This window comes from Myxine glutinosa, chromosome 12 (genome assembly GCF_964187855.1).
Source record: "Myxine glutinosa chromosome 12, kmMyxGlut1.1, whole genome shotgun sequence".
Lineage (NCBI taxonomy): Eukaryota > Metazoa > Chordata > Myxini > Myxiniformes > Myxinidae > Myxine > Myxine glutinosa.
In genome coordinates, this window is record NC_136272.1 from 22017444 (window position 1) to 22030991 (window position 13548).

General features: G+C 45.3%; 1 protein-coding gene across 3 annotated transcripts in view; it reads left to right on the forward strand.

Moving 5' to 3' along the window:
* The window catches only part of LOC137438125 (paired box protein Pax-1-like), a 56712-nt gene that overhangs the window by 10987 nt on the left and 32177 nt on the right, over window positions 1-13548 (forward strand). The window lies entirely within an intron of this gene.

Consider the following 13548-nt stretch of genomic DNA (forward strand, 5'->3'; position numbering starts at 1 on the left):
AAGATCATCATTTGAATCCGAATGGATTAATGGTGACTGCGCTCAAACGAATCACGTATGTGTTCAACATCCTCACCACTTGTGCTTGGGCGGTTTTCCTCTTTCCCTGCAGGATGCTAACAGTCTCCATAAACGTTTTGTGCCACTATCGAATCGTTTTTCTCAATGGTGGCTACCTTCCATAGGGCGTCCGGAAGTTTTGTTGAGCTGTATAGCTCATTTGGTCTATATAAACCAGGCAACCCAATGCGCTTTTTTGTGGGGATGCCATTTGTAGTAAATGTGATGTCACGTGTCACAGGAGACACCTGGAAATGGGAAAAAAGTCAATAAAGCTTTGTGAAATGTTCCTTCACATGCAGCAAGCCACATCGTTGTATTGCATTTCATTATTTTTAGCTGACCTGGAACGAAGCTCAGGGGAGCTCATGCGATGGCACGTTGTCCGTCCGACCGTCAGTCCATCCGTAAACACTTGCAACTTCTTCTCTGAAACCGCTGAAGGGATTGTGACCAAACTTGGCACAAATTTTATTTGTTGTGTTGTGACTAAGGTTTGTTCACGGCATGAAAAAAAATAAAAATCAGGGTCTAAGGAGGTTTACCGGGGGTTAAAGTGGATCCAGGTTTGACCCCCCAAAATAGGTATTTGCTTTCTTCTCAGAAACTACACATGCAATTTCGATGAAACTTCACCACAACCTTCATCACCCGTGATATACCAATGTTTGTTCAAGGTCTGAGGAGGGTCTGAGGAGGTATACGGTGTTGGGGGAGGGGAGGTATAACATACGGTGCATTCAGAAAGTATTCAGACCCTTTCACTTTTTTCACATTTTGTTATGTTGCAGCCTTATGCTGAAATCGTTTAAATTCCTTTTTTTCCTCATCAATCTACACTCAATACCCCATAATGACAAAGAGAAAACAGGATTTTAGAAGGTTTTGTAAATTTATTAAAAAGAAAAATCTGAAATATCACATTGACATAAGTATTCAGACCCTTAACTCAGTACTTAGTTGAAGCACCTTTGGCAGCGATTACAGCCTCGAGTCTTCTTGAGTATGACGCGACAATCTTTGCACACCTGGATTTGGGGATTTTCAGCCATTCTTCTCTGCAGATCCTCTCAAGCTCTGTCAGGTTGGATGAGGACCGTTGGTGGACAGCCATTTTCAGGTCTCTCCAGAGATGTTCTTTTGGGTTCAAGTCAGGGCTCTGGCTGGGCCACTCAAGGAGCTTCACAGAGTTGTCCCTAAGGCACTCCTGCGTTGTCTTGGCTGTGTGCTTAGGTCATTGTCCTGTTGGACGGTGAACCTTCGGCCCAATCTGAGGTCCTGAGCGCTCTGTTTCAGGTTTTCATTAAGGATATCTCTGTACTTTGCTCCGTTTATTGTTCCGTCAACCCTGACCAGTCCCCCAGTCCCTGCTGCTGAAAAACACCCCCACAGCATGATGCTGCCACCACCATGCTTCACCGTTGGGATGGTATTGAGCAGGTGATGAGCGGTGCCTGGTTTCCTCCAGACATGACGCTTAGAATTGAGGCCAAACAGTTCAATCTTGGTTTCATCAGACCACAGAATCTTGTTTCTCACAGTCTGAGAGTCCTATCGGTGCTTTTTTGCAAACTCCAAGTGGGCTTCCATGTGTCTTTCACTGAGGAGAGGCTTCCGTCTGGCCACTCTGCCATAAAGCCCAGATCGGTGGAGTGTTGCAGTGATGGTTGTCCTTCTGGAAGTTTCTCCCATCTCTACACAGGATCTCTGGAGCTCAGCCAGAGTGACCATCGGGTTCTTGGTCACCTCTCTTACCAAGGCCCTTCTCCCCCGATTGCTCAGTTTGGCCGGGCGGCCAGCTCTTGGAAGAGTCCTGGTTGTTCCAAACTTCTTCCGTTTAAGAATTATGGAGGCCACTGTGCTCTTGGGAACTTTCAATGCAGCAGAAATTTTCTTGTAGGCTTCCCCAGATCTGTGCCTCGACACAATCCTGTCTCTGAGCTCTGCAGGCAGTTTCTTTGACCTCATGGCTTGGTTTTTGCTCTGATATGCATTGACAGCTGTGAGACCTTATATAGACAGGTGTGTGCCTTTCCAAATCATGTCCAATCAATTGAATTTACCACAGCTGGACTCAAATCAAGGTGTATAAACATCTCAAAGATGATCAAGAGAAATAGGAGGCACCTGAGCTACATTTCAAGTGTCATCGCAAAGGGTATGAATACTTATGTCAATGTGATATTTCAGTTTTTTCTTTTTAATAAATTTGCAAAACTTTCTAAAATCCTGTTTTCTCTTTGTCATTATGGTGTATTGAGTGTAGATTGATCAGGGAAAAAATAAATTTAAACGATTTCAGCATAAGGCTGCAACGTAACAAAATGTGAAAAAAGTGAAGGGGTCTGAATACTTTCGGAATGCACTGTATACAGTGCCTTCAGAAAATATTTACTCCCCTTAACTTTTTCACATTTTGTTGTGTTACAGCCCGAATTGAAAATGTATTAAATTCAGATTTCTTGTCACTAATCAACACATAATACCCCATAATGTCAAAGTGGATTTTTTTATACAAATTTATTCAAACTGAAAAGCTGAAATGTCTTGAGTCAATAGGTATTCAACCCTATGTGCTATGACACTCCAAATTGAGCTCAGGTGTATTCAATTTCCTTTGATCATCCTTAAGATGTCTCTCCAACTTGATTGGAGTCCAACTGTGGCCAATTCAATTGATTGGACATGATTTAGAAAGAAACACACCTTTCTATACAAGGTCCCACAATTGACAGTGCATGTCAGAGCAGAAACTCTACCATGAAGTACAAGGAACTGTCCGTAGAACTCCGAGATATAATTGTGACGAGTACATCTGAGGAAAGGTATAAAGCAATTTCTAGAGTGTTGAAAGTTCCCAAGAGCACAGTGAGCTCTATCATTAGGAAATGGAAAGAATATGGTACCACCCAGACTTCTTCCTAGAGCTGGCAGTTCGGCCAAACTGAGCAACCAGACAAGAAGGACCTTGGTCAGTGAGGTGAATAAGAACCCAATGACCACTCTGACAGAACTACAGAGTTTGTTGACTGAGATGGGAGAACCTGCTGGAAGGACAACAGTGTCTGCAGCCCTTCACACATTTAGGCTTTATGGAAGAGTGGCCAGATGGAAGCCACTCCTGAGAAAAAGGCACATGACAGCACGCCTGGAGTTTGTCCTTACGCTTGTGCCGTGTTGCAAAAAGGTACATGAAATGCTTTGAGAACATTTAGAGGCAAAAAATTTATCTGGTCTGATGAGATGAAAATTGAACTCTTTGGCCTGAATGCAAAGTGCTACGTCTGGCGGGAACTCCTTTGGCTACGGCTTCCCCTTCGCTCCCACCTTTTGTTCATATGTGTGTTGTACCGTCCACCAAACAGTGATGACTCCATCTACATCTCGCTGTCTGAGAATATGGACCAACTTCTATCTACCCATCCCATCTCTCTCTTCCTCATATGTGGTGATTTCAACTGTCACCATGCCAGTTGGCTGGGTGTGGGTACCTCTCTCACCAGCCATGGCTCTTCAGCAAAGGACTTCTGTGACTCACTGGGACTGACACAATCTGTCAATTTCCCGACCCGGATTTCAGTCAACGGAGCATCTTCTCTTCTGGACTTGGTTATGACTAACTTCCCTGAAAATGTCTGCTGCTCTTCTTCTGCTCCAATCGGCTCTTCTGATCATGTGCTTGTTAAAGTGGACATCTCTCTGACCATTCTCAGAGAGCCTCCTCAGCATCGACGAGTCTGGCATTTCACTCAGGCCAACTGGCACGGTCTTCAAGCAGCCATCAATCATCTGGACTGGTCTCCCATCTCTACCGCCTCTGACATAAATTCTTCCTGGGAATTCTTCCAAAGCAAACTGCTCTCTCTCATGCACAGATTTATCCCATCTCGTCTTCTGTTGTCATACCCTTCCTCCCGTCCATGGTACACGGAATCTTGTGGTGAGGCTATTGCCCAGAAACAACTTGCTTTCGTCTCCTGAAAAGCAAATCCAACGGAAGGAAATCTCATTTCCTTTCACAAAGCCCGAAACAAGTGTGTGTCCACCCTCAGGAGAGCCAGGAAACAATATCTCTCCGTTCTCAGGACCGAACTCTCTTATCTGTCTCCCTCTTCCAAATCCTGGTGGCGTCTGGTCAAATCTGTTTCTGGTGTTTGTTCCCCCTCCATCCACTCCCTCACCTCAAATGGCCACACGGCTGACTCCGCACGTGAAAAAGCTGAATGCCTCAACTCTGTGTTTGCCTCTAAATCTTGTGTCCCAAACCCATCCCTCTCTGTACACACCGTACCCAGTCGTACCCAGCTGCTCCTGGACTCTGTGTCCTTTCCTCCTGACAAGGTGGAAAAGTTTCTGTCAACCCTCGACTCGGATTCTGCACCTGGACCTGATGGCATCAGCCCACGGGTCCTAAAATCCTGTTCTTCCGCTCTTTCACTCTCTCTCTCTCTGTTCTCTTCACCCTCTCTTTTGCTCAAGGTCATCTTCCATCTGCTTGGAAATCTGCCAACATCACCGCTTTGCACAAAAAAGGTGCAAAAACAGATCCCAGCAACTACAGACCAATCAGCCTTCTCACAATTATCAGCAAAGTCATGGAATCCATCATTGCTTCAGATATGAAATCTTTCCTCTTCTCCAATGGCTTGATCTCTGATCATCAATTTGGTTTCAGACCTGGACACTCAACTCTGGACATGCTGCTTCTGCTTTCTCAACAATGGATGGAGGTCCTCAATGCCAAACAGGAAAGTAGAGCAGTCTCCCTTGACATATCACGTGCCTTCGATACGGTCTGGCACCCCGCTCTGCTCACCAAACTCTCCTCTTTTGGTATCCATGGAAATCTCCACGCATGGCTGGTGGACTTCCTCTCTAGTCGTAGTCAATGTGTGGCCCTGAATGGGTTTCTCTCATCTCCTCTTCCTGTTCAGGCTGGAGTTCCACAAGGCAGTGTTCTGGGCCCTGTGCTTTTTCTGGTCTTCATCAATGATCTCTCTGACTCTCTTGAAAATCCTCTGTATCTCTTTGCTGATGACTCTACTCTCTGTCGCTCCATTCTTCATCCCTCAGATCTGCAGTCTGCAGCCTCCTCACTCTCTGCAGACCTGGACAAAATCACAGACTGGGCAAACAAGTGGAACATGTCTTTCAATCCTGACAAATCTCACACTCTTACGATGTCTCTCCGAAAAGACCGACTGGACAACCCTCCCATCCACTTTCTGAATAATCCTCTCCAAGAAGTTCTGTCACTCAAGCTTTTGGGTCTCACTATCTGCCATGATCTTTCCTGGGAAAACCACATTTCAAATCTGGCCTCCAAAGCCAGTCGCCGACTGGGCATCCTCCGTCGTGCGAAGTCCTTCCTTGGCACACCTGAGCTCCTCACCACATACAAGGCTTTCATCCGCAGCTCAATGGAATACTGCTCTCCCCTCTGGGCTGGTGCTCCTGCCTCACACCTAGCTCGTCTTCACGCTGTTGAAACCAAAGCATTCAGAATCATTGGAATCTCCCGCGATGAAGCTAACCCCAAGGGCCTCTCACTCACTCACCGCAGGCAGGTTGGTGGTCTTTCCGTCTTCTACCGACTCCTCTCTGGCCTTGCCCCCCCAGCTCTCTCTGGGCTCTGTCCCGCAAATATTCCTACAGGTCGCACAAGATCTGCCTGCAACCCTCTTATGGTCAAACTGCCAAAATCAAGACTCTCTGCTCACCTTCACTCCTTCATTCCTCTTTTCTCCCGCCTCTGGAACAAACTCCCTCACTCTCTTCAATCCCACTCCACCCTCCAGGTCTTTTAAACAGCTGTTCACCACCACCTCTTATCTTCCCCCATCCAAAACCTTGATCTTTTCTACCCCCGCTAATTTCACCCCAATTCCACTTTTTTGAAATACCAACTTCTGTCCTGGAAGTCCTTGGTGTCCTTGTGTTTTATACTTCTACCCCCCCCCCCCCCCCCCTTCCCACGCCTCCTCCCCCCAAGCCCTCTCCCTTCCACACATCTCCCTGCTCTCAAATGTTGTGTTTGTGTGCCTCCCCTTCTCTCCCCAACTTGTTTTCCGCTCCCTCTTTTTATATATTTTGTTTGTCTGGTTGATTTGTTTGTGAAGTAAATGTTAGCTCTTTCACGAGCCTCGATTCAGTATACAAAGATTTAAAAAAAAAAAAACAACAACAACAACTCATCACCCATCTAACACCATCCCTACTATGCAGCATGGTGTTGGCAGCATCATGCTATTGGGATGCTTTTCAGAGCATGGACTGTGAGACTTGAAAGGACAGAGCAAACAATGAATGGCACCAAATACAGTCAAATCCTTGAGGAGAACCTGCTTCAGAGTGCAAAAGACCGAAGACTGCAGCGAAGATTTACGTTATAACAGGACAATGACCCCACGCATATAGCCAAAGCAACACTTGAATAGCTACAAGAATGTGAAAGTCCTTGAGTGGCCAAGCCAAAGCCTAGAGTTGAATCCCATTGAGAATCTGTGGAAAGACTTAAAGATTGCTGTTCACCGACGCTCCCCATCGAACTTGACAGAGCTTGAGCAAATCTGCAAGGAAGAATGGGAGAAATTCCCCAAATCCAGATGTGCAAAGCTGATACAGACATACCCAAGAAGACTCGAAGCTGCAATCACTGCCAAATGCACTTCTACGAAGTATTGACTCAGGTGGTTGAATACTTATGTAAATTAGATATTTCTGTATTTCATTTTAATTGTTTTGTCAAAATTTCGAAAAAAATATTTCCACTTTGACAGTAGGAGGTATTATATGTAGATCAGTGATGAAAAAATCTCTATTTAAACAATTTTAAATTCAGACTGTAACACAACAAAATGTGAAAAAAGTCAAGGGGTGTGAATACTTTCTGAAGGCACTGTACATATTGTCGTGTCCATAGCTAGTTAAGACCAGCCTTGGATGAATAGCCCAACTGCTTGAACTCTGAGGTGATGAGCCGAAGATGACGGTTATTTTGGTGTGCGCGGGAATGAAGGAATGTGAAGCGTTTAGCTGAGCGGAACACACAGGTTTATTCCGAAACCACAAAACATGCAAACACGACAGTAAATGGATAACCAATAAAGATTTAATGAAAATAAAGCACGGAATTGAAAATGAATGTTTGACCTTTGACCTTTGCCCCCAAAATCGAATCAGTTCATGTTTACATCATTATACATACCTGCACCAAGTTTTAATTAAAATCCCTTCAGCTGTTCACAAGTTCTCACATTTTTACCTGACATGACCTCTGACCTTTGACCCCAGGGCCCCCAAAATCTAATCAGTTAATATTTACGCCATTATACATATCTGTACCAAGTTTGAATGAGATCCCTTTAGCCATTCTCAAGTTATAGACCTATTACAGATTTTAACCTTTGACCTATGACCCCAAAATATAATCACTTAATCTTTACAACATTATAATACCTGTACCAAGTTTGAATTAGATCACTTCAGCCGTTCTCAAATTATTGACCAATTACAGACTTTGACCTTTGACCTCTTGACCCCAAAATCTAATCGGTTCATCGATACATCATTCTACATAAGTGTACCAAATTTGGCGAGAATCCCATCACTGGTTCACAAGTTATGGCGGTAACAGTTTTTTTTTTACCTAACATGACCTCTGACCTTTGCCCTTTGACCCCGTGACCCCAAAATCTAATCAGTTCATCTTTACCTCATTATTTATACCTGCACCAAGTTTGACTAAGATCCCTTTAGCCGTTCTCAAGTTATCGCGATAACGAAAACCTATCACGGATGGACAGCCGGACGGACAACCTGAAAACATAATGCCTCCGGCGACTTCGTCGGCGGAGGCATAAAAACGCTTCTGTACACCACCCTTGAGGCTTGGCTTGCAAACCGCCATCTACAATTCCAATAGAAGAGACATAAATACTCTTTTATGGAAAATGTTTTTCGAGTTTTCTTGTCCTCAAAAAGAGACCATAGTGAACACACATTCATGTTAAAAGATTGGCCTTTATAACCTACCTATATGAAGGGGACAGACATCTGTACAAACACAAACTGACATTGTGTTTATATGGTAGATTCCATGCATCCCTCAATCTTTGGAATATATATATATATATAGTATGTTCAAGAAAAGTTGCACTTAAAACGAAATTCCATATATCGTACACTTTTTCTCCATTGACTCCCATTATATAACTGGAGATGCGCTGTTATGGAAACATTTTGGCCCCAAGACGTAAAAAAAAAAAAAAAGACGTTTTCCAACACATCACTTCCACGGCGAGACAACGTGGTAGTGCTGCTGGGTGTAGCTGCTGGAGAACTTGCTTTTATGTTGTTTATATTATCAAGCCGGATGCCCTGGTGTTGGGCTAGCGGCTAGGGTGCCGGCTTAGGATCCTAGGATCCTGGGTTCGAATCCCGGTCGATTGCTGAATTAACGCCAGGGGGGTTGACTCAGCCTGTCATCCTTCCGAGGTCGGCAAATTGAGTACCAGTTCACTGGTAATTCCCTGCTTGTCGTTAAAGGCGGCAAAACAACCACAGTTCCCGAAAAAGGCCAACCCCCGCTTGCGGGGAAAAATGGCCTCTAAAGGTGGTTTTTTTTTTGTTTAAAAAAAATATATATTATCACATATTGGTCCCACTGTAGATGTAGCAAGCCCTGATGCCTTCGCGATTTGGCTATGTCCCCGTTTCAAACCACCTTAACACATCTAATTTTACATTCAATGTAATTGGTTATGGTCTCTCTGAACTTCTGCTATCACTTGCATTTCATTCACTTTTTCCAGATATCTTAACTTCCTTTTACTGAAGTAAGAACGTTTAAAAAGGGTGAAATCCTTACAATACAGTAACAAGCGTGATCAACACAATGGACTAAACCAAACTCGAGCGGCACGAAATGCGCAGGAAACCAGTATTTAATGAAAAGTATTCCCAATGACTTGGAGCAGTATGAAATGCATGCTCGGACAAACGAGAGACCGTGCGTTGTTCGATCACCCACTACTCCCCCCAAAAAATTCTTTACAATATAGAGAAGCAACGTATAACAATAAGTTTCCTTCATTTATACATTACATTATAGCAAAATTTCATATTTTGAGTCATCGAGATATATATATATATATATATATCTAGGATGTTGAATATATATATACACAAAGAATTAAGTTAAGCACCCCCCCCCGTTTTTTTACAACCTCGCACATTACAAGTTTGTTGTCGTCAAAACAGTGTAATATACCCATGATATTGCTATATTTTCTGGAGAAGTGATATTATGGTCACATAAAAACATAACAATCATGCCGTTTTCAATATTTTATTCTGAATAATTTAAGGTGAAATTTTTTGGGAATTTTAGGCATATTTTCACCTCAATTTAAGTATGGAGCTATAGGTCCATCACGGACAGTGTGGATGACGTTTATGTTTTCTAACGTACGGTCATTGTTCTGAGAAGACCTCTAGCGATCTTTGCGTCAATAACGTGTGTAGGACCCACGTGATCGGATCACTGACTCAACCCTACGTCTCATAGACCCTGTAAGCCGTCGTATGCGTTGCTGTGGCAGGTTGTTCCATTCCCGATGTAATGCACGTTCCAATTCATCCAGATTGGCTATTGGAGGGACCATCTTCGCAATTTGTCGTCCCAACATGTCCCAAACGTGCTCGAGGGGGTTCAGGTTCAGGACAGGATTAGGGGGTGCTTAACTTAATTCTTTGTGTCGGGGTGCTTAACTTAATTCTTTGTGTATACATACATACAAACATACATACATATACATACATATTGTTGCGGATCTCGGACATCGGCTCTCCCTTTATCAAGGGGGGGTTAATCCCCTTGTCCTTTTATCTGGCCGACGCCGAGTCCTGGAAGTTATACCGTCCTTCCCGGCACGGCGTTGGGTAGGGTTTGTTAGGCCTAGGGGTTCACTACTACCTAATTACTAACGCCGGCCGGAAACGAGGGAATAACTCCCGCTCGAACCACGGATATGATGGAAAATGCCGAGCGGATAGAAATCCGCGATCCGAGCTATTAACAAATGACTAAACCCGATTCTGAGCGGTTTCTAATCGTGCCACATTTACCCAATGAGAGAAAAGACGGATGCGATCGGATAAGAGGAAACCCAGAAAATAGGAAGAACAAAGATTGATTTATTAACAATGTACAAGAAGGAGAAGAGGAAACGAAAGGAATGCACAGGATAGGAAGAGGAAGAAGCAGCACACAGGGCAGCCTTAAACAGTCTTATTCTTAATACCCAGGACAAACACACATTCACACAGGGATTGTAGATGGTTGATGGTCACCAGCGAGTCCGGGCTCCAGCCCGGCTCTGGTCCAGGCTCCGATCCAAGCTCCGATCCAGCGGACGAAACCCGGCAGGCAGCTCCGCGTGTAGTTGGAATGCGACCGGACAATTATATAGCGGGGGGAAGCTGGTGTCCTATGGCGTATGTAATAAATGCACACTCGTGCCAAACGCCCCCTCTCTCCAAGGTCCTTTCGCACAGCGTGTTTCCAACCAGTCCTTTACAACGCCGATCGTACGACGCCGTCTTGGACAGTTCTCTCATCAAGCGCGCCGTATATCTCTTCACAAAGGTGCGCTCTCCCGATAAGTCCTCCTTTAATAAGGTCCTCCTTTAATCAGCGCCACTGCATCAGTCCTGCGGTAAGTTCTCTCGCCAAGCGCGCCGTATATCTCATCAGTCCTTTTGCAACGCGCGTTTCCCAGCAAGTCCTGTGAAAGGGCTTTGCGTTTGCGCTTTTATAACGCAACCAAGCGATCGCTCCGCGAGCCCGAAAGCCACGCCTGTCGGCGATGTCACTTCAGCCCTGGTTGGCTGGTTATCGCTTACCGGCCCCGCCTTTGATGGCTGGGTGACGTGGCCACACCTTCTTCCTGGTGCTCCGCCCCCTTTTTCCAGGCCTTACCTTGTGGCTTATGGCGGCGTTGAGCGAGCGCTAAGGCAGCTGCTGCTGGCCGAGGCGCGTAACAATTTGGGCAGGCCATGGGGCAGACTGGAGGGCGCGTAATGGTGTCGCTTGGAGAGGGAGGCTTTCAAAATGGACGGAACGGGCCCTACTCCTTATTTGATTGACACAACGCAGATTCAACTATTGGAAATACGGCCTTATCTAAACACATACTAATGAAATAACTGAAGTTCTATGGTGACCTACGTGTTGCTTGTGGCCTAACTATGGGGTGCAACCTTTAACCTTTTAATAATGTCATATTTACACGTGTGGGTTCTCAAAACCGCAACAATATATATACATACATATACATACATACATACATATACATACATATATATATATACGTACATACATACATATACATACATATATATATATATATATATACATACATATACAATATACATACATACATACATACATATACTGTTATGTGCTCCTCCCCAAACCCCGGTCACGGTGTACCTCCGAGCCCCGAGAGGAGTCACGGCAGAAAGATGTGTTATTCTGTGTGTCAAAGATGAATGGTGAAACCACACCAATTGTTACCAACAAACAAGTATTGTATTAAGGTCACACAAGAACAACAGCACAAAAACAATAGTAATCAATTGTACAACCAATATATCATTCCTATGATGGTACAATCAGTTTCGTACAATATAACTCACTGTGCTCCAAGTGAGCGAAAATAACATTCCCAATGTCTCTGTCCCGGCTTCAAGCCAAAGTCGATCCACGCTCCAGGTATCCTCAAGGGCAAAGGTGTCCTCAAGAGGCGACTGGGAAATCACACCTTCGGGTATGGATGTTCAACGGCTCCCCACACGGCGAACCGCAAATTCCCACTCGAAATCCACGTCACACATGCAAACCAGGCTAATGGCTGGATGCGTTGAAATGGTTCAAGCGAGGTGAAGAGCCCAGAGTGATGCGAAATCGGGCGCGAGGCAAAACGGCCAACTGGCCCATACTCGAGGCGTAACGGCACTCCAATGATTCTCTTCGGAATCAACCGCAAAACCTGACACACAGGTTTATCTGTCACAGCGATAACAACTCTGTCGCAAGAATCCCTTTCCCAGGAAACCCAAAGTTCACTCGTGACCCCCGTTTGCCAGCGTTTGCTCAAGACCTCGAAGCAGCTCGGCTCCTTCTTGTCCAACTTACTCGCTCCGCCTCCTTTTCCTCCTCTTCATCCTCTTCTTCTTCGTCCGTTTCCCGATCCGGTTTCCGGTTTCTTTTAAAACATTAATTTTTTTCACCTTTTGAAAACAGTTATCTCCAATTCACTTAAACGATAACAATAATAGTACATGGAACCAAAAATGCTTACAGTGGATGAGAACCACAACAACGGAAGTGACGAATCCGTAACAATACATACATATATATACATACATATATATACATACATATATATATACTGAAACGCAAAAGAAACTTACCACCTTTGAAACCTTTAAATATCAACAATAACACTGCGTGTAGTAAATGTGTGAACTTATTTGTGGACAATAGTGTCCTCGCTGTCAGACAAAACGGTCACGGATGGTCACTTGAATCTTCAATGGTCACTTCATAGCACAGCTGTTGAACAGCCATTTTGACTCTCAGTGATTAGCCAAGGGGTACGGGATGATTTTAATGAGCTGCACGTGATGTCTTGATATTGGCTTTAAAAAGGCCAGTGCAAAATGGGCATTTCAATCAACATGCCACGATTGTCAAGGGATAAACGGCAGCGTGCCCTTGGCATGCTGCAAGGCGGACTGAGCTACCGTGAGGTGGCACGTCACCTTGGCTGTTCACACCAGACGATATCGGCCCTGGTGGACAGAGACACCCTCCACAACTCTGCAGATGACAGACCTCGATCAGGGAGGCCAAGAGTCACCACTGCAAGACAGGACAGGCAGATGGTCCGAAGTCACCTGCGGGATCGATTCCGTCCAGCATCCCGCACTGCGGCAGAAACTCCGGGGCGTGCAAACCCACGGATCTCCAATGATACTGCACGAAGACGACTGCATGACGATGGTCTGACTGCCAGAAGACCATACAGAGGCCCCGTGATGATGGCTGCCCATCGCCGCAACCGACAGAGATGGTGCCAGCAGCATCAGCGGTGGACCTTGGCGCAGTGGAACGAGGTCGCTTTCAGCGATGAGTCAAGGTTCTGTGTGGACAGTCCTGATGGGTGTGAGCGTGTCTGGAGAAGAACTGGCGAGCGATATGCCGATTGTTGCGTGCATCAAGCCAACAGGTGGGGTGGCCCAAGTGTGATGGTGTGGGCCGCCATATCAGGCCGGTACAGGACGCCACTGGTGGATGGGAATCTTAACGCCCAGCGGTATGTGGATAACATCCTGCGACCTCATCTGCTGCCATTCCTGCTAGACCACCCAGAACTGAGAACCTTTCAGCATGACAACGCTCGTCCCCATGCTGCTCGCTTT